Genomic DNA, 24,800 nt, shown 5'->3' with positions numbered 1-24,800 from the left:
TAAGTGAATCAAACTATGAACTGGTATAAATGTAATCAACTCGCTTAAGAAGTATATATAGCCCAACAAGTCGGTATACCAATTATGCTAGTTTTTCTAAGCTGCCTTAGCTGTCAAATTCAATAAAACACAAACTGGCATAAGTCTCATAAACTGGTATAATGAAATTGAAAGCGACGAACTTACTGTTATAGCATTTTAAAGAGTTATACACATGCTTCCTTTCATTGAGATAAGAGAGCAGTGGGTGAAGATGGCGAGCAGCAGAGTGACGCTACACTGACAAAAAATTTAGTCTACCAGATTTATGTGACTACATAGGTAACCTCGTATTGAACGTATATGACTATTATGTCATTAGCATGAAGTTAAAACCACTTTCTCTAGCTATATTTGCACCAAACCTTTAGTCATTTGGAAAGCTCTATTGCTTGTATGACTACTGTATAAAGTCGTACCCCTAAGGCGTTCATAAGCCTTCGGCAGTCGTCTCTGCACGACGATTTCAAGCTTCGACTTGATCTTTCCACCTGAGTTTCGGTCGTCCGTTTCTTCGTCGAGGGCCTACCGTATCGTATATTTTACGTGTTTCTTTCCATAAATCCTTTGGAGGACTTTTCTCGTTCCTTTCCCTTCGTTCATCTTTGTTAGTCATCGCCAATGTTTCCGCATCATACATCAGGACGGGTATGATGAGCGACTTATAGAGCCTTGTTTTGTGATCCCTGGATTGATTTCGTGCCTGACGTCGTTGTTGATGTTTATGCTGAAACCTAGAAAGAAGTTATAAATGCCAACTGTGACGAGGTCTCCTAACCGCTGAGAACCTTTGCATGATGACAGGAGGTACTTCGTGGAGATATTTCTACTGAAATCATGCCCTTCTGCAAATCGGAAGTAAACGCCGAAAGACACAATTTTCTAAAACATCTTCTCCGGTAAGGGACTGGATATTCTAGGATACATTCTAGTTAGTAAAAAGAAGAGATATATTAGTCTGGTGTCTGGAAAAGTTTTTTGCGACGTCTTGCCCAAAACAAGACTTTATAAGCATTGGTGTCTTCCAGAAAGCACTCGATGTATTTAAATTACATATCTTATAGATTCATACAATCTTGGAAATAAATTTCCAAAGCTTTTAACACATTTTCTTCCAATTGAATTAAAATGTTCACTGAGCTTAAGAAGTCCTCTTGGAGCTTATGCAACTAGATTACTGTCGGAAATTCCCGCTAAGTGTACTGTTGGTTTTATATATGTAGTAGAGACTTAGAAAGGTCTACTGTTCGTGTCTAACAATTTATCTCAGTTTTTTCTGTTTTATGCAAAGAAAAACATAAGGTCCGATAAATTCTCAGATGATTTCAGAAATACTGACTTTTAGAATCAAGTTGTAGATGTCGAAAATTAATTTCAAGATTTAATTTTATCCACCTTCGGGGCTACAGTCATTAAAAGTAAAGAAATGTTCCATGATTTGAGATTTCGATGAAACTTTGCCTTGAACCCCAATCTACCACCTACGCAATCCCCTTCAACTTTGCTCTCTACAATTTTTCGTTGTCGCTTATTGCATATTATTTACACATTTTTTAACGGTAAATACATAACAATAAATAATTACACTTTCACTTGAACACCAGTCAAGGTCTTCTTCTCAGCGCCCACATTAACATACTACAAACCCACATTTATTTGACAAAGCGACATCTTAACGCGGGCAGGCTGTTGCTATTGCTGCCGCTGCGACGCTTGTCGCTGCTGTTTTTGACGTTCAAACTTTTTCAATAATGGCGTAAAAAAAGAAAATTCCCAACGCCTTGAGGCTGTGTAAACATTCCCCCGAAAAAAAGCGACTAAACAAAAGAAGTGTAATAAAGAAACAAAAAAAAAAAACAAAAAAATTGCACACAATTTGCTGAACTGTTCATGTACTGTTAATGTTTTATTCAACAGTGAACCCCAAAGTTTTACGCGCGGCGACCTTACTTCATGTATATACATGAATATGTATATATGTACCGTTACTTTAGAGATTCAAGACTAGAGCGCAGCTAAATCATGTTGTAGCTAGTTGTCAAGGCGCTGTGTAGATATATATGTGTACGTTAAATTTTTTTTATAAATTTTTTAATAGAAAAGCGAAATTTCATTTCTATGCCGTCGTTGCCATAATTTGTTAATTCGAGGCACGCACTCCTGTCGGCGCTGCAAAAAACGAAAAACAAGGAAATGCAGCGCTGCGTGTAGAAATAACCGTTGAAAAGTAGGCGAAAACCCCGAACTCAGAGCCCAGGCGAGATGTTGAGCCGCCCAGTTGCCGGCACAAAAGTCCCTGTTAAAAGAAAGAAAAAAATGCCATCGCCTGTGGGCGTCAAATGCGTCAGCGGTAGCGGTCAAGCTATGGCTTTGACAAGAGATTAAAAATTCCTGAAATGTCCGTGGCGAAATAATTACGCGTCGTCGCCATTTTGTACTTCACGTATTTTCTGCATTTTTCTACATTTTCATTTTCATCATTTTTACGACTTCGTTTTTTTCCGAAAGCACTTTTGCTGGAAAGGAATTGATGAGAGCGTAAAAAAGCAACCCTGTGGTAAAGTTTGCTAGGGTAATACATCTCGAAACTGGTTACTTCACCGTCTAGAAAGAGTTGAAAACTAAAAAAGACTGGTCAGAGTTGTCGATAAAGCAAAGTGGTACTAGTGAGTGTCGTTCAACAACAGCTAACTCCAATGAGTTTTAGCTAGCGCAACCTCCCGGCTTAAGTTACAGCTGGGTGAGTTCGTTCTTACCTACACCCTCGCGTTAGACAAAGTTGCCTTGAAATAATGTGATAAGCACCGAAGAATACATGAAGTCACAGGCACATCGTTAAATTCATATAAAGGGGGTTTGATAAGCGGCTGTCGGTTGTTGTTGTAAAACATTCTTCAAATAATATTGAGAGTCTTTGAACGGAACGGAAAATCCGGGTCCCTTTCGGTTACGTAGAACCGACTATCGTGAGAACGGAGCGGCTGTCGGTGTTCATTTGGGATGAATTGGAAATCGATGAAGACTTCAATAAGTCTTCTCAACGTCATTCGAACATCACGAGCTCGGTTACAAGATCTTCACCCGGGAGCTCCAAGAACCTAGCTGGTTCGTCGAAATCCGACCAATACTAGAGGGTTCTTAGATGAGTTGGAACTCATTGGAAGTCCAGTCGGACCTACGATCGAGGGCTTTTAGTTCGATAGCTTAATCCTTAAGATCTGTAACTTATTTTAGGCAAAACAAAACGGTTTTATTACCGATCCGAGCTGAGCTCAGAATCCTAGTATAATGGGATGGTCTTTCAGCTAACTTCTGCAATAAGATGCGGAACAAAGATGATATTTTTGACTTGGAACAGAACAAAGTCCTCCATGGAACCCCGAATGGAATGGAACCAAAGATAGTAATTGCCCCCGGTACCGTCTAAGACTAAAGAGTCTATGTAAATGTTAGTGCTTTGGGTGTTAGACCTACACTTCAAGTTCGGAGGAATTTTAAAACCAGCAAGTGTAATTCTGACTTTTCATAAGACCGATACGAATTCGGTCCGCTCCATAGGTTCCATAAGAGGTCCGCCTTTGTTAAATAACTTCAAGTAGAACAAAAGTAGCAAGAGAGGATCCAATATAACGGACAAATATGATAAATCTTCTACGTTATTGACAATAAATATGCACACAAATCATAAGGACCTACCAAACTCCGCATCCTTTGTGTGGAACACCCTGTAGCTGAGTTTAACCGGACTACGGCAAGCGCTACATGCAGCAAGGATGCAGCAAAAACATTTTACGACATGTACATGACCCGCATAACTAATCCCATCAATGATGCTGCGGAAGAAACACACGGACACAGACATTTACAATGCCTCTAACGTGACCAACTATACGGACAGCGTATTTCAAAAGAGGCAAAGTAGAGAAGTCAAACACCATGGCTATGCTGTGTTGAATGCGGCGATTTGAAAGCGATTTAACTGCGATAATAAAACAGTTCTTCGTACAACGGCGCGGACACGCCAACTATCCACGGCGGACATTCGATTTGTAGTCTGCAGCTGCAAAGCAAGCAAGCAAAGCAAGAGCGCAGGGGGTCACCAGCTCAGAATGAATGAAATAAGCGCCGGGCAATGCCAAACGGCATGCAGATGAATGCCAATTCTTCGCAGTTTGACCTATGTACGAGTTTGGTACTCCTGCCAGCTGCATGTCTCCGGCCTACAGGCGACTCAGCAGCGATTCAACAACGCTGCATTTACGCTGATGGCTTTGGCTTTGGCTCAGCTGTGTGTGGTGCAACGCGTGAGCATGTTTGCGTGGCACAAGTATTTGCTTGCGCCGCGGCGACGAAGCGGGTGCACACAACGACAATACACCTTAGGATCAGCGTGAAAATGGAAAATTGCAGCTTTCACGTTCACAGAGAGCTCAGGTCAGTGAGCAGGCGTAAAAGTGTGCGCCAGTGTGTAAAAGCGGAGCAGCGTTTTCGGCCAAAGACCATTTATAAAATAGGCACCACTCAGATTTTCAAAAAAAAAATGCACGTAAAAGCCAACAAGTGCACGTTGGCGATTACACTGTCATGTCGCTACACACGACTGCGGACAATTTGACACAACGGCACATGCCGCACTCGTGAGTTTTAGGAATTTATTCGGTCCTCTTGAATAGTTGAACGACTGCTCTGTGTGTTGCGTGCCAAATTTCAAGTATAATTCAATGCAAATAATGTAAAACTTCAACCGCTTGGTAAAATATGCTGCACCAAACATTCGCTTCAGACTTTCGGAGCTTTTTATTTAAGTGCCGAGGATATATTCTTAAAACTTAGCAACTGCAGAGACCTTTAGAAGGACGGGTTGTTTGTTTGTATCTTTCTAAGGTTGTAATAGGAAGTCTTCAGGGTCTCTATGGACCTCTACTGACCATAGCCATCGTTCGAAGTCAGTTCCGCAGTTTCGAAGAGACTAAATAAAACTTACAAGAGTCTGTGTATGGCAGGCTTATGGCTTAGCCTCCCTTCAAGGTTTCATGGCTTAGATTCATGGGAAATAATACGCAACTAGTCAAAATACTATCTGAAGGGATCATGACGGGTAAATTAAAACCTGTCAGAAGGTCTTAAAACAAGTACAGCTTAAGACTCCTTGATTATTTCTTTTTGTCTTTTGAATTTCGCGGCTATAAAGTGCTACAGAGCTCGTATCTGGCAATACCATACATATATGAAAGGTCTTGACATAACCTACAAAACGACGCTATGCATGATTACTTTGGATATTGCGTTCAACAGTTATAGACGTGTCAACATGGAGTTCACTAACGCCGAAATTCGAGCTATTTTAAAGTTTCCCTTCGTTAAAGACAAATCCGCTAGAGAAACGTTCCGTGAGATTAAGGGTGTTTTGTGGGTTGGTACTCTATCACTTCGAACTGCGGAGGAAACTTTTCGACGATTCAGAGCGGGTGAAAACAACACCACGGATAAACCAGCCGGCGGAAGACCCGTGGCGACGAATACCGATGAAATCAGGGAAAACATCGAGCTAGACTGGCATGTGGCATCTTGTGACATCGCCCAGGAGATGGGAGTTTGTCACCAAACCATTTAAAACCATCTGCAGAAGGCTGGATACGCAAACTGGCGACGAAAAATGGATCACATACGACAATATCCAGTGAAAATGGTCGTGGTCGCAGGCCGGTGAATCCTCTCTATTGGTATCAATATACCACCTGTCATGATCGGCATTACCTTAGTACTTACCGATCCTAACAGGGTTAGATTGTCTAAAGGGCAGCCCTTGAACGGATAAAATGCGGGTCAACTCCGGTAACGTAGAACCGGCTGCAGTGTGAGTTGTACCCGACTACCACCTCGAATTTTCACGCTTCTTCTCTGCCAGGAGCCTGGCACTCGCTCCCGCTAAATCCACGGCGACACTTTTTACCAACTGGACGAAAGAGTACAGACTAAATCTCAATATTCATGTCGATGGTACACCAATACCAACTGTAAATGACACCAAGATATTGGGTGTCTCATTTGACAGTCAGCACTTGGGGAAAGGACAAAGAAACGTTGCTGGCCACTTACAAGGTTATCGGACCGCTGATCGTAAATTACGCAGCACCGGTATGGTCGCCTGGATGCAGTGACACGCAGCAAAGGAAGATACCGACTTGTGAAAACACCACACTCCGCACAACCACAGGATGCCTTTTGATGTAACCCGTAGCACTTTTGGCAAACCACCTTTTGCAGTCGAAGAGCTCGAGATACCACGTGAAACCATAGTGACTCTTGCACTCCTACTTATCAAGACTGAACTCCGACATACAAAATACATGTCCTGCATGCAACGAGCCCTCGCACCTTTTTGCATGCCCAAGGAACCCTACTCATCTAACACCCTTTCCCTTAGGTCCGACCCCGTCGTAACAGCATGTTTGTTCGGCCTACCGTTAGATGACCTCGACGACAACTAGACATATGCTTTCCGTTCCGGCAGGGATAGATAGTCGATCTGACAACAACTACAGCAACAATCGGACTTATTATTACCGTGTAGAGCCAATGAGTTACTTGAGGTGTTAGTCCGCATTTAGGTCCAACTATCATTTTACATATATAAAGTGATATCTCTGCTTTCTTTACTCTAGCGTTCGAGTTTGATTTCCATGAGAATTTCCCGTCTAAAGTTAGTCGCAGGCAGCGTGCTTCATCTTCTATTGATAACATTGTACCATTTATTATTGGAGGTGTGAATTCTGGAGTCTTCTATTTTGTGATGTGATTTTTCGTTCTCAACTACCACAGAGTTTCGTTCTCAACTAAGAGCTGTTAATATGGATTTTCTTTTAGAGTACTGGTATTAAATAGTATTGTCTTGGTTTAGTTACAAGTGATTAGTACTGACTTACTATCTTTGTGTAAATTTCAATTTTTATAGTTGGCATAATTAATTGAACTCGAGCTACAAGTACGAAGAATACACTCACTCTACAAAGTCATGGTACATATTACAATCATAGAACATGGAGCCCTTACTTTTGCCACCCTCAAAAAAAGAGAAAACTTTCCTTATTGACAGTAGTTTTCAAAGTTGCTGTTAACTTGTAGCATAAATGTCCTTAGACATTAAATATTAACAGTTAAACGCACTCCCAAGAAACATACAGACGCACACACACACATGCTTCTCTATATTTTACTGCGTCATAACATTTTATGAAAAGACTTTATTATTGTTCAAGTGTTAATAAACTAAAATCAATACGATATATACTACAAATTCAGTAAAACCCGACAATGTTAAACGATGAGGCGTATGCGCAAGAAACTTGTTGAAGCTTGATACTTGACAGTACAGCTGACTAAACAATGTTGGCGAGGGGGCAGGTAGGAGTAGCGACACAGCGAAAAGGGCGATAGTGCGGCCAATAACTAAGTAAGCAAAAGGAAAGAAAGAAGGCATAAACTGACAATTGACCAGCCTGGCGGGATGGCCAACCAACCACCCAGCCACCCACCCACTCACGCATAAGTGCGGACAGTAAAAAGTGCTAACTTATTAAAATTTCAAATCACTGCTATTACGATTTTGAATTATTCATTGACATTTGTGGTTGAAACTTTCGTCTATCTCTGCACGCAGTAACTGCGCTCAATATTTATGTGTATTTCCGCACTTGCCACGCGCTAAGTGTATATTTAACGAGTGGTGTCTACTGATATATTTAGTATATACATACAGACAGACAGACAGACAGACAGACACACAGTTAGTTAAACTATACACAACGCCTACAAAGTTACCGGCTATCGGCTATAACTGATTCACTTGCCCTTTTGTGCGGCTTGTCCTCGTGCCGGCTGCCACACACACACACACACACACACACTTCCTGCCGCCAAAAATTCCGGAAGCCACAAAGTAAAATGAAATGAAACGACTGCGGGCGTGAGATAAAATGCTGAAAACATATGTACGGCATAGCGAGCAATACAGATTTAATGGCATACTATGGAATTGTGTTGCTATGTTGTTGTAGTGATTTTTTTTCTTCTTAAGAAAATATTTAATTGTTTTTGTTGTAAATTTCGATTGAAAAAAAAATTGTTGTTGTAATTTTTTGTTATAAAAAATAATGCAGTGTTGTTGTTGTAATACTCTTTTAAGTTTTTGTATTTGGTGTTGTTGTTGTGATTATTCTTTAAAAAAATTTTAGTTGTTGTAATTTTCTCTTAAGAAAATATTGTTTGTTGTTGTGATATCACTAGAACAAATTCTGCTTTGTTGTTGTTGTGATTTGCTCTCCTGTAATATTGTTGTTCTAATTTCCGTTAAAGAAAATTTTGTATTTGTTTTTGCTGTTTTTCTGAAAAAAAAAAAATTGACGTTGTAATTTTCGCTCTTGAAAAACGCTCTTGTAATTAATTTAATTCCGTTTTGTTGTTGTTGTGATTTCGCCAGAAAAAATTATGTTTTGTTGTTGTTGTAATTTTCTCTCTTGAAAAACATATATTGTTGTTGTAATTTTTTTTAAGAAAATTTTATATTTTTTGTTGCTGTTTTTCTGAAAAAAAAAAAAATGTTGTTGTAATTTCGCTGAAAATAATTTGTTGTTGTAATTTCCTCTCTTGAAAAAACATATATTGTTGTTGTAATTTTTTTTAAAGTAAATTTTGTGTTTGTTTTCGCTTTAAAAAAAAACAAAAAAAATTTGTTGTTGTAATTTCGCTGAAGACAATAATTAGTTGTTGTTGTTGTAATTTGGCTTAAGAGTTTTTTGCATTCTTATTGTAATAATTGTCTCTTGAGAAAATCATTATAGTTGTTGTTGTTGTAATTTTTCTATATAAAGTATTTTGTTGTTGTTGTAATTTCTCCCAAGTTCTCTGTGTGCCACAAACAAAAAAAGGTGGCGACGTCTTTTAGTTAGTCAAACACTTTTACATACTTGCCACTTCAGTATTTTCAATACTTTCCAGCCAAGACCCCCCTCTCTATCCTCGTTGAACCTTCACAAGGACAACGCGTTTTTGTTGTTTATTTTTTTTTTTTTGATATATTATATAACACACCTCTATACATTATACTCATTCCCCCAATATTTGTCTGTTGTCTACATAATTCAACGCGCCTGCCAGTCGATAAATTGCTTAACTGTCTGCCTCTCCGTCCGTTCGTCCGTCGCTCGGTTGAGCGTGCTGCCTACCTCGCTGCTGCCATAATTTAACTCACTCAGTCTGCCGCCACGTCGCTTTAATACGCACACACACTTCGCTACTTTTCACTGTGTCACTGTCTCTTCGCTCCTCACACTCTTTCCCCTCTTCACACTCCAACTCACATCCTTTACCTCCCTCTCCTGCCGCTCAATAGCCACTTCACTTTTTTTTCCTCTATTTTTTTTTTAGATTTTTTTTCTGCCTGCCATGCGCTGGCATTTTGTTGTGCGTTTTGTCTGTTTATTTATTTAGCTCTTATCGCTGTAGCATACTTGTTGGCGTAGTCGCGTGTCTCACTCGCTGTCGCGCATAAATATTCAATTCTGATTTATTTCCTTTATATCCTTTGCTAGCATCTCTAGCCAATATCATTGTCACTGACTATCACGACTGTCGCCCGCTGGATACCCACTGTGCCAAAGTGACATACAAACTACCGTTAGCGGCCTAACAACACTTCCTGCTCTTATTTGTACTTCACAACAGCTTTGCTGCTGCTGTCTAGTTGTCTAAAGGAAAACAAACTGACTTTGCGTATGCCAACCGCTGGTGGTCCTTGATACTTTTGCGCCGAGTTTTTTTCCATTTCCTGCAGCAAATCTACAAATAACTGTATACCACACTCTTCCGCTCTCTCTCTCTACGGCCTTTCGGTTTATCCTACGCACGAAAATTCTCATTTCTTTCGTCAGCCTGTGGCAATACTACAGCGTATGGCCGTCATCAATTCGTAACTCCATCAACCGTACGTCCGTCGTCCGCCGCGCGCGCTCGCTCACAAACTTTGCCGCTTCTTTTGATGGCTACACTGATTTGATTTACCATAGATATCCTTATTGTCCTCCTTATTGTCAGGCGCGTGCTTCGACTCATTTTCAAATCGGATTTCCTTCTTGTTTAGTCTTCTTCTGGTTCTTCATCTTTTCCTTCAGCTTCTATTGGCGCGTTGTGCTTATCTCTCGCGCACATTCGTCTGCGTTTTCATAGAGTCACTAAATTATTTCACATTATTGAATTTTTCGAATTCACAATTGACTTACGTTCCGGGCCAAATGCGTCGAAAGGTTTGGCTGCCTGTATGTCTGCCTCTCTGTCTCTCTAGCTGTAATGTTGTATAGACGAAAATGAGTTGGAAAGTATATGTTTCTCGATAACTTTTACACTCGCGCCCTGCTTACGCAAATTTCCCTTTACATATATACCAGAGATATCCACATATTGAACGTTTGCCTGCGATTTGCATAGCTATATATTTTTCTCAGGAAAGTAAAAAGTACTTTTCCACTTAAAATCTTATTCGTATGGAAAATTTGTAATGATTTCCTTACAGCGTCGCATTAAACGTTTATGAAGCGTTAAGTAAATGAATATTGCGCATAAATGAAATGAGTTTCTCGATTTGGTCGTTGAGGAAATACTTAATATATGAATTATAATTTTCATTTAATTTCTGTGATCGTAGAATCGCTTAAAACACGCGCGAAAATGACAAACTGTAAATAGCAGAGTTTCTTTCAAATTGTTTCCCAATTAAGTGACTTCAAACACTAACGATAAATTCTGAAAAAAAGAGTTATATTCTATATATGGGAGTTAGGTGAAGTTATGACCCGATTTCACGCATTTTTGGGCTCGGAGACATATTATTAAAAGAAAGATATTCGATATTATTTTCGGTAAAAAATAATTATTGAAGCACTGAGGTCTTCATGTTCGATATATCGGGCCTTGAAACCGTATGTCCGATTTAACCACGATTATTAGAAGAGCGATGCCATACTATAAATGGAGAATTTCTGAAAAGTTCTGTTCCGATATGCTCACTATTGCTTATTTCTATATGGTAAAGTAAACGATTCAGATCGACTTCAAAATTCAAGTTTATAGGAAGTGGGCGTATTTTCATAACAAATCCTTGGGGATTCCTTGCAAGGAAAATATACAAGCCAAATTTCATTGAAATGGGTCGAGTAGTTTCGGAGATATGGTTTTTGACCCATAAGTGGGTGGAGCACCACTCATTTTTCCACATTTCATCAAGATATCTTAATTTTAAATCAAGTTACATAAAGGTATATAAAAAACCTATATCTAACACCATACTCTCTTTAGCAACTTTGTTGCGAGTGTATAAAAATGTCATCCGAAAAACCACGGCCAATATTGCTAATTGCTCAAAATACTTGGCTCTTGTGAAAATGTTCTATCATCGGGGATAAAACAACGAATCGTAAAGTGAGCTCCATTTAGAGATATGGTTGAATTATATGAATGACGATTAAGATATCTATCTCTTATTAGTACTCAAGTTTCTTCTGATTGAGTCAATTAAGTGGCGATAGTTCATATAATATTGACTCCAATGATAAAATGTCTATATTCGGTGCTATTATGACTTCTCCTAGAAATAAAAAACAAAAATGAGAGTTAGTAACGATAGATCTCTATGGTATGAACCTTTAGATGTTTTGATGAACTCTTAGCACGAGTATCCTCCAATGGTCTAACAAGTGTAAGCTGATTCCATATGATTAATGGGTTTTATAAAAAGCTGGTTCAATGTAGAAATGCTCGGATGTTTACCATTACCTCCTGAGGTTTGAAAAGGATTTTCTTTAAATTTTGATCGGGTCCTTTAATGGACAGTCCAATAATAATGATACTTTATTAAGCCAACAGATATTGTCTCTAGGGAAACTCGTCGGGACAAATTTTAAAATATGTTTAACCCCTGAAGTTCGATAAAATTTTCAGCTCTATTTATTACTTACTTTGTCTGTAGCAGTCGCTAAGGTTAGACGTGATTTGTTTATAATCTAGGCGATTTCGGTTTGTTAAAAACTCACATTTCTTTGCTTGTTCGTGAATTTTTGGTCAAAAAGAATACTGTAGTGATGACCCAGCCTCCATATTCGCCAGATATGACTCTGTGCGACTTTTTCTATTTCCAAAAATAAAGAGAACCTTAAAGGGTCGTCGTTTTACAAGCGTCCGAGAAATTGTTGAAAGAGTCAAAGGTTATCGCGAGTTTGAGAAGAGTTTCGACGATTGGAATAAGCGTTAAAATAAGTCCATAATATTGAAAGAGGACTAATTTGAAGGTGACAATATTAATGTAGACAGATGTATAAATATTAAAAAAAGAAAATTCCCGTTATTTTTTGATACCTCGTATATGGCAAATATCATCTCGAGAACATGTAACTCATCGACCAAAGATATTTTTAAAGTCTTTATAAAACAATTTATCAGAAAATCATCTAGCTGGAAACGCATAGTATACCGATAAAAGTTATATTCTACAGTTAACTACAGATGCCAATTATTACAGGGTGTTTTTAGTGGTGTATCACTTCCTAAAGAGATATTTGTCAAACTAGATTGACAAATGTAAAAATTTCTGTATACTTTGCTTAAAAAACGCATAAAGTCTTACAAGGGAATAACAACAAAAAAGTTTCCAAAATTCGGGTTCTGAACGTCAGGCTTTCATTTAAATTTTTTGCGTCCAAAACATCCTTCAGCGCTGCTTCTTCGTTTTATTTGTCGAATTTGTCGTACTTGGCGCGAGAACCTTTCTGAAGACATTCTCTAGACTACCTGTCATTCAGAATAAATTGTTGTCCGATGTGGGTTGTTTTCCGAAAATGTTATTAGTGACTACTCCAACTTGACGAAGTAAACAATACAGTCTGTAGTGAACTCTATAGAGATTCTTATCCCCTCGACAATATAAATCACTTCTCTGCTAATAGTTTCGACATCGTGCGAGCTTTTTGAGCCAACATTTTGTGGATCGAATCAAATCAGGAAACGAGCCCATCCATTATCCAACTAAGGCACGAGATTTGAATTCGGAAAACAGTTTTAGTGAGACTACTAGAGATACATTAAGTGGTATATCCTTATAAACCAACTACCACTGCCCAATCATCGACTGAAATCTACACTCGTCGTACTATTGGCGAGATAAGTCCGACTTTGTTGAAAAAAGTTAAACTTAGGCCGACTGTAAGGTTTCCAGAAGCGACAGAAATGGTGACCATATACCGGAAATTTTATCCAAACACAAAACTCATAAAATCTGTGGAGCAATAAAGTCAAAATATCCGAAATTTGAAATAAAATTTTTATAACTCTAAAAAACACCCTTTATAAATATAGAACACCCTACACTACATACAACTTCATTTAAATCAAGTCCATAAATCACCACTCCGATTAGTTTAAGCATGTTTGACTCTTCGATTTTGCGTTGAGTGTCCATGAGTACGACAGGCTTCAACGAAATTCAATGCAATCAAAAGTTCGAAAAGAAATACAATGAAATTTGAACTTTCTATTATTTCCAAAATTCAAAAAAAAAAGCAAAAGTGACTCTAACACAAACAACAATGTAAACATAATGGAAAAAATAGCGACATCAAAAATACATAATACAACAACAACGAAGTACCAACGAACTTTATGCCCAAAAATGAAACAACAACAAAAAATCGCTAGCGGAAAATCAAATTGGATTGAACTTTGCGCGCATCTTTCCATTTGCGAATAATGGAAGAAAATAAAAATAGAAGAAGCATCCACCGACAACTCGTTTGGAATTTAATACGCTGCTCGGTTTTGTGGCGAGCGCGCAGCGGAGCGTTGAGGCAGAGCGCGCACTAGATTTATGCAAAATCTTTAAATTACGAATACCACGTGTTGTTTTTTGAGTGGTGGAGAGTGGGGAAATGCGTGGAAATCTGCCTGAATCAACAGAAAATTATGAAAAACCATAAATTATTAGCGCTCAAAAATCATAATAATATTTCACGCCGCGCGCATAACGGTAAAACAACAAGTACACATATCGAATTTATGTTTAGTAAGCGGCTCTAGGAAGGAGCTGCTGCCAACAAGATTGATTTAGCGCCGTTAGACACTCAACGCAAATGAGTTGCTGTCTCAAGTACTGGTAAGCTGAAGTGCGACGCTTAAGATTCGCGCTACCTCAATAAGACTCAAGGAAGTACCAAAGTGTCTTTGCAGTCGCAACAACAACAACGTCAGTTTAAGATGAGCTCTTCTAGGCGACACTCGTAATCCAACTGCCGCGCTGCTTGCCGAAGCGAGTATCTTAGAGCCTGACGACACAGGACTCGCTGTCGTCTAATGAAAATTAGCACAGCAAATGAGAGCAACAACAGCAGCACTTGAAAGTAATTCCACTGCACAATGCTGGCATTGAAGACGAGACGCAGATGATTATTTAAAGTAATCGTAAACGACGAGCTGTAATCGAAGCGACGAGCATCATACGACACAACTGCCATAACGAGTAGCGTGGAACGAGGAGCGAACGAGTGCCGAGTAGACCTTGAATAAATCACTGGCATGAATGAAACTCGGTAACTGGATGCTAAGCTTTTTGCTTAACGCTCGAAGCGGCATATTGAAAGGATACTAATATGGCAGGATATACACAACACACACACACAAACTCGGTGTCTCAGCAATGTGTGCAAATAAACAAAAGCGCAGATAATGAAACGAAATCCCACGAACGACGAATTTGTAACTCACTGTCAACTCAATGCGTACGAGTGAAGGCGACGCCTTCCGTACAGTTAAATAGACTCCTGCTCCACCTCTTTCCCCTACAACTGCCATACCTCCAGTTGTCTGCGACTGTAGCCTGTGCCTTTCTATCATTGAAATGCCATGCATGCCCTTTGGCTTTGGCGGAGAAAGTATTTTCTAGTCACGCACACACAGCTCTGATAGCTCCAGGGGGGGCGTGTTCGGTGGCGTACCGTTAACGTAAATAATTGAGAAATCTTTGAATAAACAATTTTGTGCCATAGCATTTAATGTGAAATTAGTTTTGCTTATTTTATACGAAAGTATTCATTCGGAATTGTTTTCTCTTTGTTGCCGCGGGGTATGCTTAATAAGGCGAGCTTGTGTTCAGCGATATACATATAATATATTGTGAAAAGGCTTGAATTTCGTTGGTGCAAACAGATATTTATGCACAAGAGCATGAAATTTGTGTTGTACGATGGAGAAATTTCAGAGAATTTTGCTGTTTAAAAATATATTTAAATAGTGAATATTTGAAATTCACACCCTGCTGTTTGGAATACAGTTATTAGTCTGGGCAAAAGTATTTTATAGTTTTTTGCAAAAACTTTGAAATCTTCAACAATAGAATTTATATATTTTTAGTGTTTGAAATTGATCAAAATAATTTACGAAAATGAACCAAATTACTGCTAGAGTGTCTGTCGACATTTCCCGCTATAAATTGAGCAACCAAGCAGTGCAATATATTCACCGTAGGTTGAGGGAGGTCGTTACTTATATTTGTATAGAACCTATAGCCGTTAAAAACAGTTTAGCCTAACAATGGACCAAAGGACGGAAATTGACAATCAGTTATACCAGTTTAATATGTCATCAACATAACCTATTTTTGATTTATAGAATCTTGGAGAATGTTAAAAGTAACTGGTATAAATAAACTGGTCTAAACAACTAGAGATGAAAGAGATAGAGAAAAAGATATCCAGTTATAACAGTTTGATGTAGTACCTACTTAAAGATTCATACTTGAGTCTTCGTTTCACAGAATCTTAAATAATGGCGGTGGAAACGAACAACTGGTATAAACATGAATAGTCAGCTAGAGATAGCTTATACCAAGTTATACTAAACTAATGTGTTACCTACTAAAAATTTCTTTGTTTTACAAAACCTTAAAGAATGACAAATGACACTCAAAACTGGTATGAACTAGTTAAATCAACTGGAGATAAAATTTTATATCAATTTGATACCTACATAAGATTTATTTGTTTCACAAATTTTTGTAGAAAGGCGAATGGAACAAACAACTGGTATAAACTCGTATAAACAACTTGAGATAGGACGACACACGGTTATATCAGATTCATATATTATCTATTTCGATTTTCATTTCATTCATTTTACAAAAACATTGAAGAATATCGAATGGATCGAAAAACTGGTATAAAGAGGTATAATCTACTAGCGATAAAATTATATCCAGTTATATTAAAAATGTCTTCATTTCACAAAGCCTTAAAGAATGACGAATGTAACTAAAAAAAAGATGCGTGGAGTCCCTACGTGGAAGAAGTTATACTTCGTAGTGATATTCCAAGAAATGCATATCATTTTGTATGAAAAAAAAATAGCGAGAGGGAAAGGATAAAAATATGGTGGAGTGACCAACACTTTCTTAAATTCACAATTTATAAATTTATTATGCACATTTTATAAAGGAAAGTCCAAATCAATTATCATTTTTGGGTTCTGACGGATTGATATCTATAATATTTACAATTGGATTATGATAACTAAAATACGATATGAAATGTCTTACATCTATTTTATCTATATTTCTCGCGAATACCGCATCAATAGTCGTACCACCTTTTGTCGTAGGATCATTTCTTCCATTGATCATTTCTAATGAAAATTTCTCTCTGAGGAATGCCAGTAATGGTTCAGCTTCTGGCAATGAGAAATTTACATTGAAATCTCTCGCAAGGAGTACCGACATCATTTCTAATATGCACATGACAAAATTAGAAATGAAGTTCATAAATCTCACGCTGTCAGATAAAACGATATACCTCCTCATCGCGGGTGCTAATACTTTCGATTTGCAAAGATAGTAAATGAAGACTGGCTACAGAAATGATCCTGTGAAGTATAGTCTTAACTTTTCAACGGCCAACACAGAGTATTTCAACCAAAAGTCACACAAAATAGTTGAGAATTCTCAGAAATGAAACAGAAACGAAAGAAAAATAATGCACAAGCATACAATCATACATGTGCGTTCACATGTGAATATGTCACCAACCAAAAATTTAAACATTGTTCTATAAAACCAAGAATTGCTCAAATAGCATAAGGGGCCATCCAAATTACGTCACACAAATTTAAGGACTTTTTAACCCCTCCCCCCCTCCTTGTCACAAGTTGTCACGTATGATGTAATCAAGTCAAGGTGTGACGTAATTTATGGATGGCCCCTAAGCATGGCAAGTGCTTTAAGTTCTCTGTTTTACTCTCATTCTCTCTCTCTCTATCGCGTTAATTGTTCAACGCTATTCCTTCTCCACTGAAGGGAGTTATCGGGTTATACCAGTTGAACCTGTGGTACATACATAAAATGTGTTTATTTTGTAAACTCTTGGAGAATTACGAATCGAACATACAACTGGTATAAACTGGTATAATTAACTAGAGATACAGTTATAAAATGATATACCACTTTAATGCGGTACTTACACAATATGTCTTCCTTTCAACAAACACTGACCACAAAAAAGTGGTATAAAGTGGTATAATCAAACAAGTAGTGAAGAGTAGCTACTTAAATTTAATTTAGTCATAAAGTATCACCCCCATATTCTCTTGTATTACATTTTGGTCTGTCTTTATCACAGAAAAAGCAAAGCAACAGACCTCCCGTTACCCTGTTTGTATATTGATACTTGAGGAACTATGTGAAGGAATTCAAGATTAAAGGTGAGAAGCAGTGGTGAGGGTCGCCAGAAATATGAGGCTACACTTCTACTGGGTGCCAGGTCATAAAGGCATCGAGGGCAACGAAATCTTAGACGGTATTGCCAAGAGTGGTGTAAAGCTTTCACCCGGAAACATGATCAACATCGCTAAACCCATGCACATTCTATACGACATAGACAGGTGCATGGCAAGAAGAATCATATCTCGCTGGAAGGATCTACCGCGGTGTTAAACTGCAAAGGTCATGTGCAAAACGGTGGATCAAAAATATACAAGGTTCCTACTGGAGCTCGATAGAAAGGGCTGTAGGACCATGGTTGGCATTCTTACCGGTCACAGCCTTGTAGCGGCACATGCCTATAAAATGGGGCTGTCGGATCGGGAGGAATGCAGAAAATGTCAAGAGCGGGCCACCAAGGAAACAGTGGAGCATCTCTTGTGCGTTTGTCCTGCGTTAGCGAGACAGCGTTTTAGGTATTTAGGGGCCCCACAGTACGATAAGTTAGAGGAGATATCGTCAGTGAAGCCTCATAAACTATTAAAATTCACGACAGGCGCAGGCATCCTGAACGATGACTACTACTCAGGGAACACGTAAAGGCACTCTGGTATCACAAAGGACCATAACTGGTCTATGCGTGGCCTGCAGGCCTACCAGACCAACCTAACCTAACCTAAAGGTGAGAACCTTCTGATTTGATATCAAGAATGAAGAAAATCTGTATTCAAGCTGGCATCAAAAGTGGTCCACATCTTCCCCTAGCGTTCTTTGGTCAAATATATACTAAGTACATCGAAGTAGAGTCTAGCTTTTTTGGGCATAATTGAGTTAAGTCCAGATCTGTGTTTTGGTATCAAAAAAAATTAAAAAAAAAAATTTTAGGCCAAATTTCTAACTTCTAACAGCGACAAGAATACTCTACTGCTGTATAATTGTATAACTACATAACTCTAAATACATATTTACCGTTATATTCCATTTCATACTCCTCTCCCCACACAAATATTTACCAAATTTCATTTCGCAAATCAACATAACGCCTGCGTGCTGCGTCAGCCAAACGCCATAATATTAGAGCTCATCAACAGCTAATCAACATTAAACAGCAACAACAATGACAACAACAAAAAGCCACCAACAAACTCTAGACAATTGAATGGCTAAATACATTTCCGTATGCAGTGTTTACGACAACATAAACTCTACAACAATGCCATTAATGAGCAACATAACGAAAGGCAGCAAATGACAACAACAACAAAAACAAAAACAGCAACAAAGCAACAATAATGAAATCAGCGACAAAAATAATGAAAATCTCCATCCGGCTGCATGCCGATTCAAACAGATCAAATTGCCAGCCAACCAGCGAGTGGCGACTAGCGCTCATAAATAATCAAATATCCTGCCGTTCGTCAGCTAATAAAGGCGACGCGCGTTAAATGCTAAGCGACAATAAAAACCAGCAGAGGAGTTTAAGCGGATATGTGGCTGCATGAGGGGGGTGTGTGTGTGCGTGTCTTACTTTATGTTGTAGTGCAGCATAGTGTAGTCAAGTAAGCACTGATCGTGCGACTAAGTAGCAATATTGATTGTAAAAAATTACGTCCCGCTCATCGGCAACATGCACTTCACTGCATTGCACTTAAGCTGAGCGCTGTGTGTGTGTGTGTGTGTGTCAATAACAAATGGCAGTAAGTGTAGCGGAAGTATTGATTACCGCTAGCGTCTTAACGGAAAATCACTAGACGCCATCAATCGGCGACCGAGTGACGGTCTGTCTGCCAATGACTACTTTCGAAATGTCAAATATAGCGAAAGTTAGCCGCGTTGCAGTTCATTATGCACTGACTTTGCATATGCAAACACACCACTCCATACATACACATTCACCTGCGCTGTGGCATGCAACATCGCTTATGCATATCCCACTAACAGCGCAAATGCATGAAAGTCTGTAAGGAAGTGAACATAAAAATTGGTTTTTAAGAGACAGCAACAAAGTAGAATGTGTTTTACAGTTGGCAATTTAATGAGTTGAATGAGAAGACAAAAATAAAAAAAACGAACTATTTCAGCAGCAAGGATGCTTGTGTCGGCTATGTATTGTATGTATACATATATAGCGTATATGTATAAACCTCTGTGCATGTAAATCGGTATTGGCGCATTGAGCAGGCAAATAAAAATTTTTATCACGTAGCAGCAAATGAAATAAAACGGAATGCTCGCACAGCAGCTACACAAATGACTGGTGCCACAGCTGGCTGGCGCTGCTACTAACTATGCGGAGCGATAATAATGGGTGGGTTTTTTTTCATAGGTGGAGCGATTTTATTTAAAAGAAAAGCAGAAAAAATAGTCAAATAAGCAATATTTAAGGTCTGAAAGTGCTCAAGTTGCATGGTATTCAATGTTTCAAAGCATTTTGGGCACATACCCATCACCTTCTAAGCCTTATCAAAAACTAGAACGCCTTGGAATCAACACTTGTTCGAAAAAAGTTGATTCTAGCTCCTCAATATCGCATCGAATAGCAGTTATCCACTAGTCAGTCGTAGATTGTTCGTCGGTAGGAAGCTTTTAGTCTATGAATCTCATACAAATGTACTTAATGGCCATAACCGGTCTCTCCAACTCAAATTTGGAAGCACTTCATTCAGCTTATTCGTTCCTACCTCGTTTATATCGCTTTAAATATCGGTTCTCCACTAGTCAGTCGTAGATTATTCGTCGGCAGGGAGCTTTGGCTCAACGTTCCCTCTAAAAATATACTTAAGTGACATAACCGGTCTCCAACTCTCCAAAGCTCGTTTATATCGCTTCGAATAGTGGTTCTCCACTAGTCAGTTGTAGCTTGTTTGTTGTCAGAATGCTTTGATTCAACGTCTCCATATAAATTTATCATTTTTTGGCCGTAACTGGTCTCCAACTCAATTTTAAGGGCATTTAGTTCAGCTTTGTCCGTCCTAACTCACCAATAATGCGTCAAACATCGATTCATCACTAGGCAGTCGTAGCTTGTCAGTGAGCTTTGACTCAATGTAACCCATACAAATGTATTTAACGGCCATAACCGGTCTCCAACTCAAATTGGATGGCACTTTATTCACTTTAGTCGGTTCTGGCTCATCTATAATGCCTCACATATATTTTTTCCACTTGTCAGTCGTAACTTCTTTGTACGTAGATAGCTTTCACTCAATGTACCCCACAAATATTTACTTAACGGGCATAACCGATCTTCTACTCAAACTTGAGATCATTTCTTCAAGCATAGTTAGTCCTCGCTCGTCTTTAATGCGTCGAATATCGGTTCTCTATTGGTCAATAGAAGCCCGATTCTCAACAGCGAACTCTGACTCAACGCACCTAAGAAAAACTTTTCTGAAATAAGTCAAATTAGGAGACTTAGGGGTCCAACCGATGGACTCCTTTCTTAAAATGAAGCGGTTATCAAAATTTTGACCCTTCAAAGTCTTGGTTGCACGAACTTTTCGGTTTCTCGCACCATCCAGCCGGGACAATTTTCCACTTTGATGATCACTGTTCACTTGAAGAGCCAAAACTAATCAATTATTGATCTCTAGCGCTCACTATTAGTGGTAATATTGGTCGCAGCTCTTGTTGCATAAAGTGTTAGACCAAAAATATGCGGAAGCTAAGTAAATCTTAGACCATGTTAACAAATATTCAATTTTTAGTGATGTAAGAGAGCCCGGAAAGCCTCTTCAGCATCATCGGCAGTCCTTAGGTACTCACTAAGTCGTAAAAGTGAAGACCTTTAAAAGTTTTCCGAACATATCCGAGATTTGGAAACTAATTTATGTACTGTTACTAGATGTAAGTGAGCCTGGAGAGTCTTTTTAGATTCGTTGGCAAACCAAATATCGGAATTACGTGTATTCAATATATACATAGTATAGCAATAAGCTAAAAATACGACCCCTCACTTTTGTAAGCTTGCCGAAGGGAACTCAAGTTTCTGAAGCAAATTCATTTACTTTTCCGAGATGTAAGGGAGCTAGAGAGTCGCTTCAGAGTCGTCCGTACTACAAATATCTCTAGTTCTCGTATTTTTGTATTCACTATGACAGACATATGGTCCAAACCTAATATATCCGCGGTACTTTGTAAGCTTTCCGAACAGAACATGAGCTCTCGAAATAAAATCCCTCAATTTTAATGGTTGTTCCGTTATAAAACTGCGTGTGGTAATTCACTAACGCGAATTCAACATAACTGTCAAACAAATATGTTCACTTTGACAGCTCATTTGACAGCTAGCCCACTAAGAAATCCAGTATCTGAAAAAAATATTAAAAACAGCAACACCCTGTACTAGCAGCGTTAATATTTGCAAAAAGCGCTTGTAGTGCCGTTATATTTGCAGCATTTGTGCTTCATTGTCTCATTTTCGTTTTGCTTGCTTTCCATTTCGCGCAGCCGAGCATCAGCGCGTGGCATGTGGCATATCACAAAATTACACTTATCATTCATATTGTCAAGTGCAGTCTTGCAGCCACAGCGCGGCAGTAGCAAGAGCATAACTATAAGAGTGTGTATGTATGTATGTGCGTTTGCACCACGTGCGCTTGCATTCCATCAAAGTCATAAAAATGCGAAATTAAATGAGCAATGTTGATGCTACCGCCAACATTGTTATAGTTGTTGCTGTAGCGTGTACAGGCAACAGCTTCATGTGATGTGAAATACATATAGACACTTAAAAATATACAGTTATATATATTATATCTACTCTCTCTTTCTCGCTTGTGTCACTATTAGCCGCCCTGTCATTTGACTCTATATTATATTGCTGTGTGTGTGTGTGTGTGTTTGCCTCGGTAAATGAAGCATATTTTTTAGCGCGCAACTTTCTTACTCGCCATTTAGCGCTGACTTCCGGCAGTATAATCTCATTTTTTTATTTAACAAATGTCATGCCACAATATTTTTTTTTTGTACCACCATTTACATAAGCAGCCTGTGTGTCTGCATAGGTGGAGGAGATGACTCTATGACAGAATCAGAGTCAGAGCGATGCTGGAATGATACAAAATTTTAGTGGCCATTTATAAAAATAAATTCAGTTTATCGTATGCTTATAAACACTCACTCATACATATATCTACAATAATAGTCAGCAGTAAGTGTCTTCATATCTGCGTTGAGCTACTAAAATCTCGAGCTAATTTGAATAGATATTTTATTTAGAGGAAAATGCGTTGGCTGTTTTATGATTGCAATGAGTCACAGTCAGATTTACAAAGTAAATGAGAGATTCAAGTAAGGATAAGCCAGCGGAGTTTAGATGTATACCACATTAGTCGCAACTTAAATATGGCTTTTGAGAAGAGCTTTGAGAGGAACTTATGTTTCTTATGCTTAAAACTGAATTCAACGGACTTTCTCTCTCCCAAAATAGAAATCGCTGTCGTCCCTAGCGAAGAGTTTTAAGTCCCTCGGTGTATTTAGTAGTTGCCTCAAACTTCTAGTTCCTAACTAGGATAGGTATGGCATAATCGTAGTTTTATTTGATAAGAAGCCTACTGATGCCACCAAAGGAGGTATTCCAACTCTTAAAAGTACAGACATTTCATGAAAACTTCTAATTAATCTCGGGAGTATTCTTTGATTCTTCAAGGAATACTGAGATCCTTTCAAAAACTTTACTTTACTAAATAAAACAAATAACCAAAAGCAAAATAAGCCAATTGGAGTTAAGTCCCGACTATGAGATCGGCAATAGGATATAAAGTTTCAATCAAACATTCTCTGAACTACCCGCGATTGTTAAAATAATTAAAACCACCCCACGTTTCATTCACTTGAGAAATGAAAAATTTTTTGAGATGATGTTCTGAGACAGGTAATCCTTTTAGATCTTCATATTGAATGGACCATGGCAAGCCAATTCAATTTCCAAAACATTTGAATTTGTAGTATGTAACTCCGTGAATAATGCTCTTTAAATATGTTCCATCATCTGTAAGACGCTACAAAGAGGAGGTAACCTAGGTTCTTCGGACACCGGCCCCCTCTACATGTTGTTATATAATGGGTTCCTTCGAAGATTCTGATTGGACAAATAACTGTTGTACCGTATTAGAGTCCGACCGATTTATCGGTCTTGTCGTCGAAGGTCTCATACAAGTCATGGTTCGGACACGGGCCCACTCTACATGTTCTTATTTAATGGGATCCTTCGATGATCCTGATTGGACAAATAACTGTTGTACCGTATTAGAGTCCAACCGATTTATCGGTCTTGTCGTCGAAGATCTCATACAAGCCTCGGTTCCATCGTAAGCGGTATTCCCCGTTGCCGTAGCTGGGCTGGCTAGGTCATGTTATTCGAATGGATGAAAGCGCTCCAGTGTTCGATGCAGTATCCACTGGTGGAAGCCGGAGTAAGAGGAAGGCCTCCACACCGCTGGAAAGACCTGATGGAGAAGGACCCGGCTGCACTTGGGATATCCAATTGGCGCCAAACATCGAGAAGGAAGAACGCATGTCGCCTTGTTGTAAATTCGGCTACAACTGCGTAACCGCGTTGTCTACGTCAGTTAAGTAGAAGAAATAAATGAATCGGCCTTAAAAAATGCAAATCGGTCGGACACTTTTCCGTATTCATTAAGTTTTAGTGATACCACTAAGCTCATTCCCCAGAGGCGTTTGTCGCATTTCTTTAGTTCAAGATCTAGTTTATCAATGCAGCTTGCGATATACTTTTCAATACTGCAGATAAGCCATGAAATAGGGATTCTGTATGAGATATTCGAGTAATTATTTTATCGGCTGAGATGCATTGCGATGTCAAGTGTAATGCAACATCGCTCATAATAAAGACTGATTTCTTCTGAGAGTTGTTTCAGCAGTTTTCAGGATTCAAGACATAGTTAGAATCTTTCATAATAGACTAGAACCACTGCTGTCGGAATCAGTATAAGCATAGGGGAAAATTTTAGCCATG

General features: G+C 38.7%; 1 protein-coding gene and 1 pseudogene across 1 annotated transcript in view; one reads left to right on the top strand and one right to left on the bottom strand.

The window, feature by feature from the left end:
• Nucleotides 1-24,800, top strand: part of LOC105217522 (protein O-mannosyl-transferase TMTC2) — a 221,727-nt gene that overhangs the window by 37,370 nt on the left and 159,557 nt on the right. The window lies entirely within an intron of this gene.
• On the bottom strand, nt 16,839-17,006 carry LOC114804620 (small nucleolar RNA U3; annotated as a pseudogene).

This window comes from Zeugodacus cucurbitae, chromosome 3, assembly GCF_028554725.1.
Source record: "Zeugodacus cucurbitae isolate PBARC_wt_2022May chromosome 3, idZeuCucr1.2, whole genome shotgun sequence".
Lineage (NCBI taxonomy): Eukaryota > Metazoa > Arthropoda > Insecta > Diptera > Tephritidae > Zeugodacus > Zeugodacus cucurbitae.
This window is presented reverse-complemented; position numbering and strand designations above follow the sequence as displayed.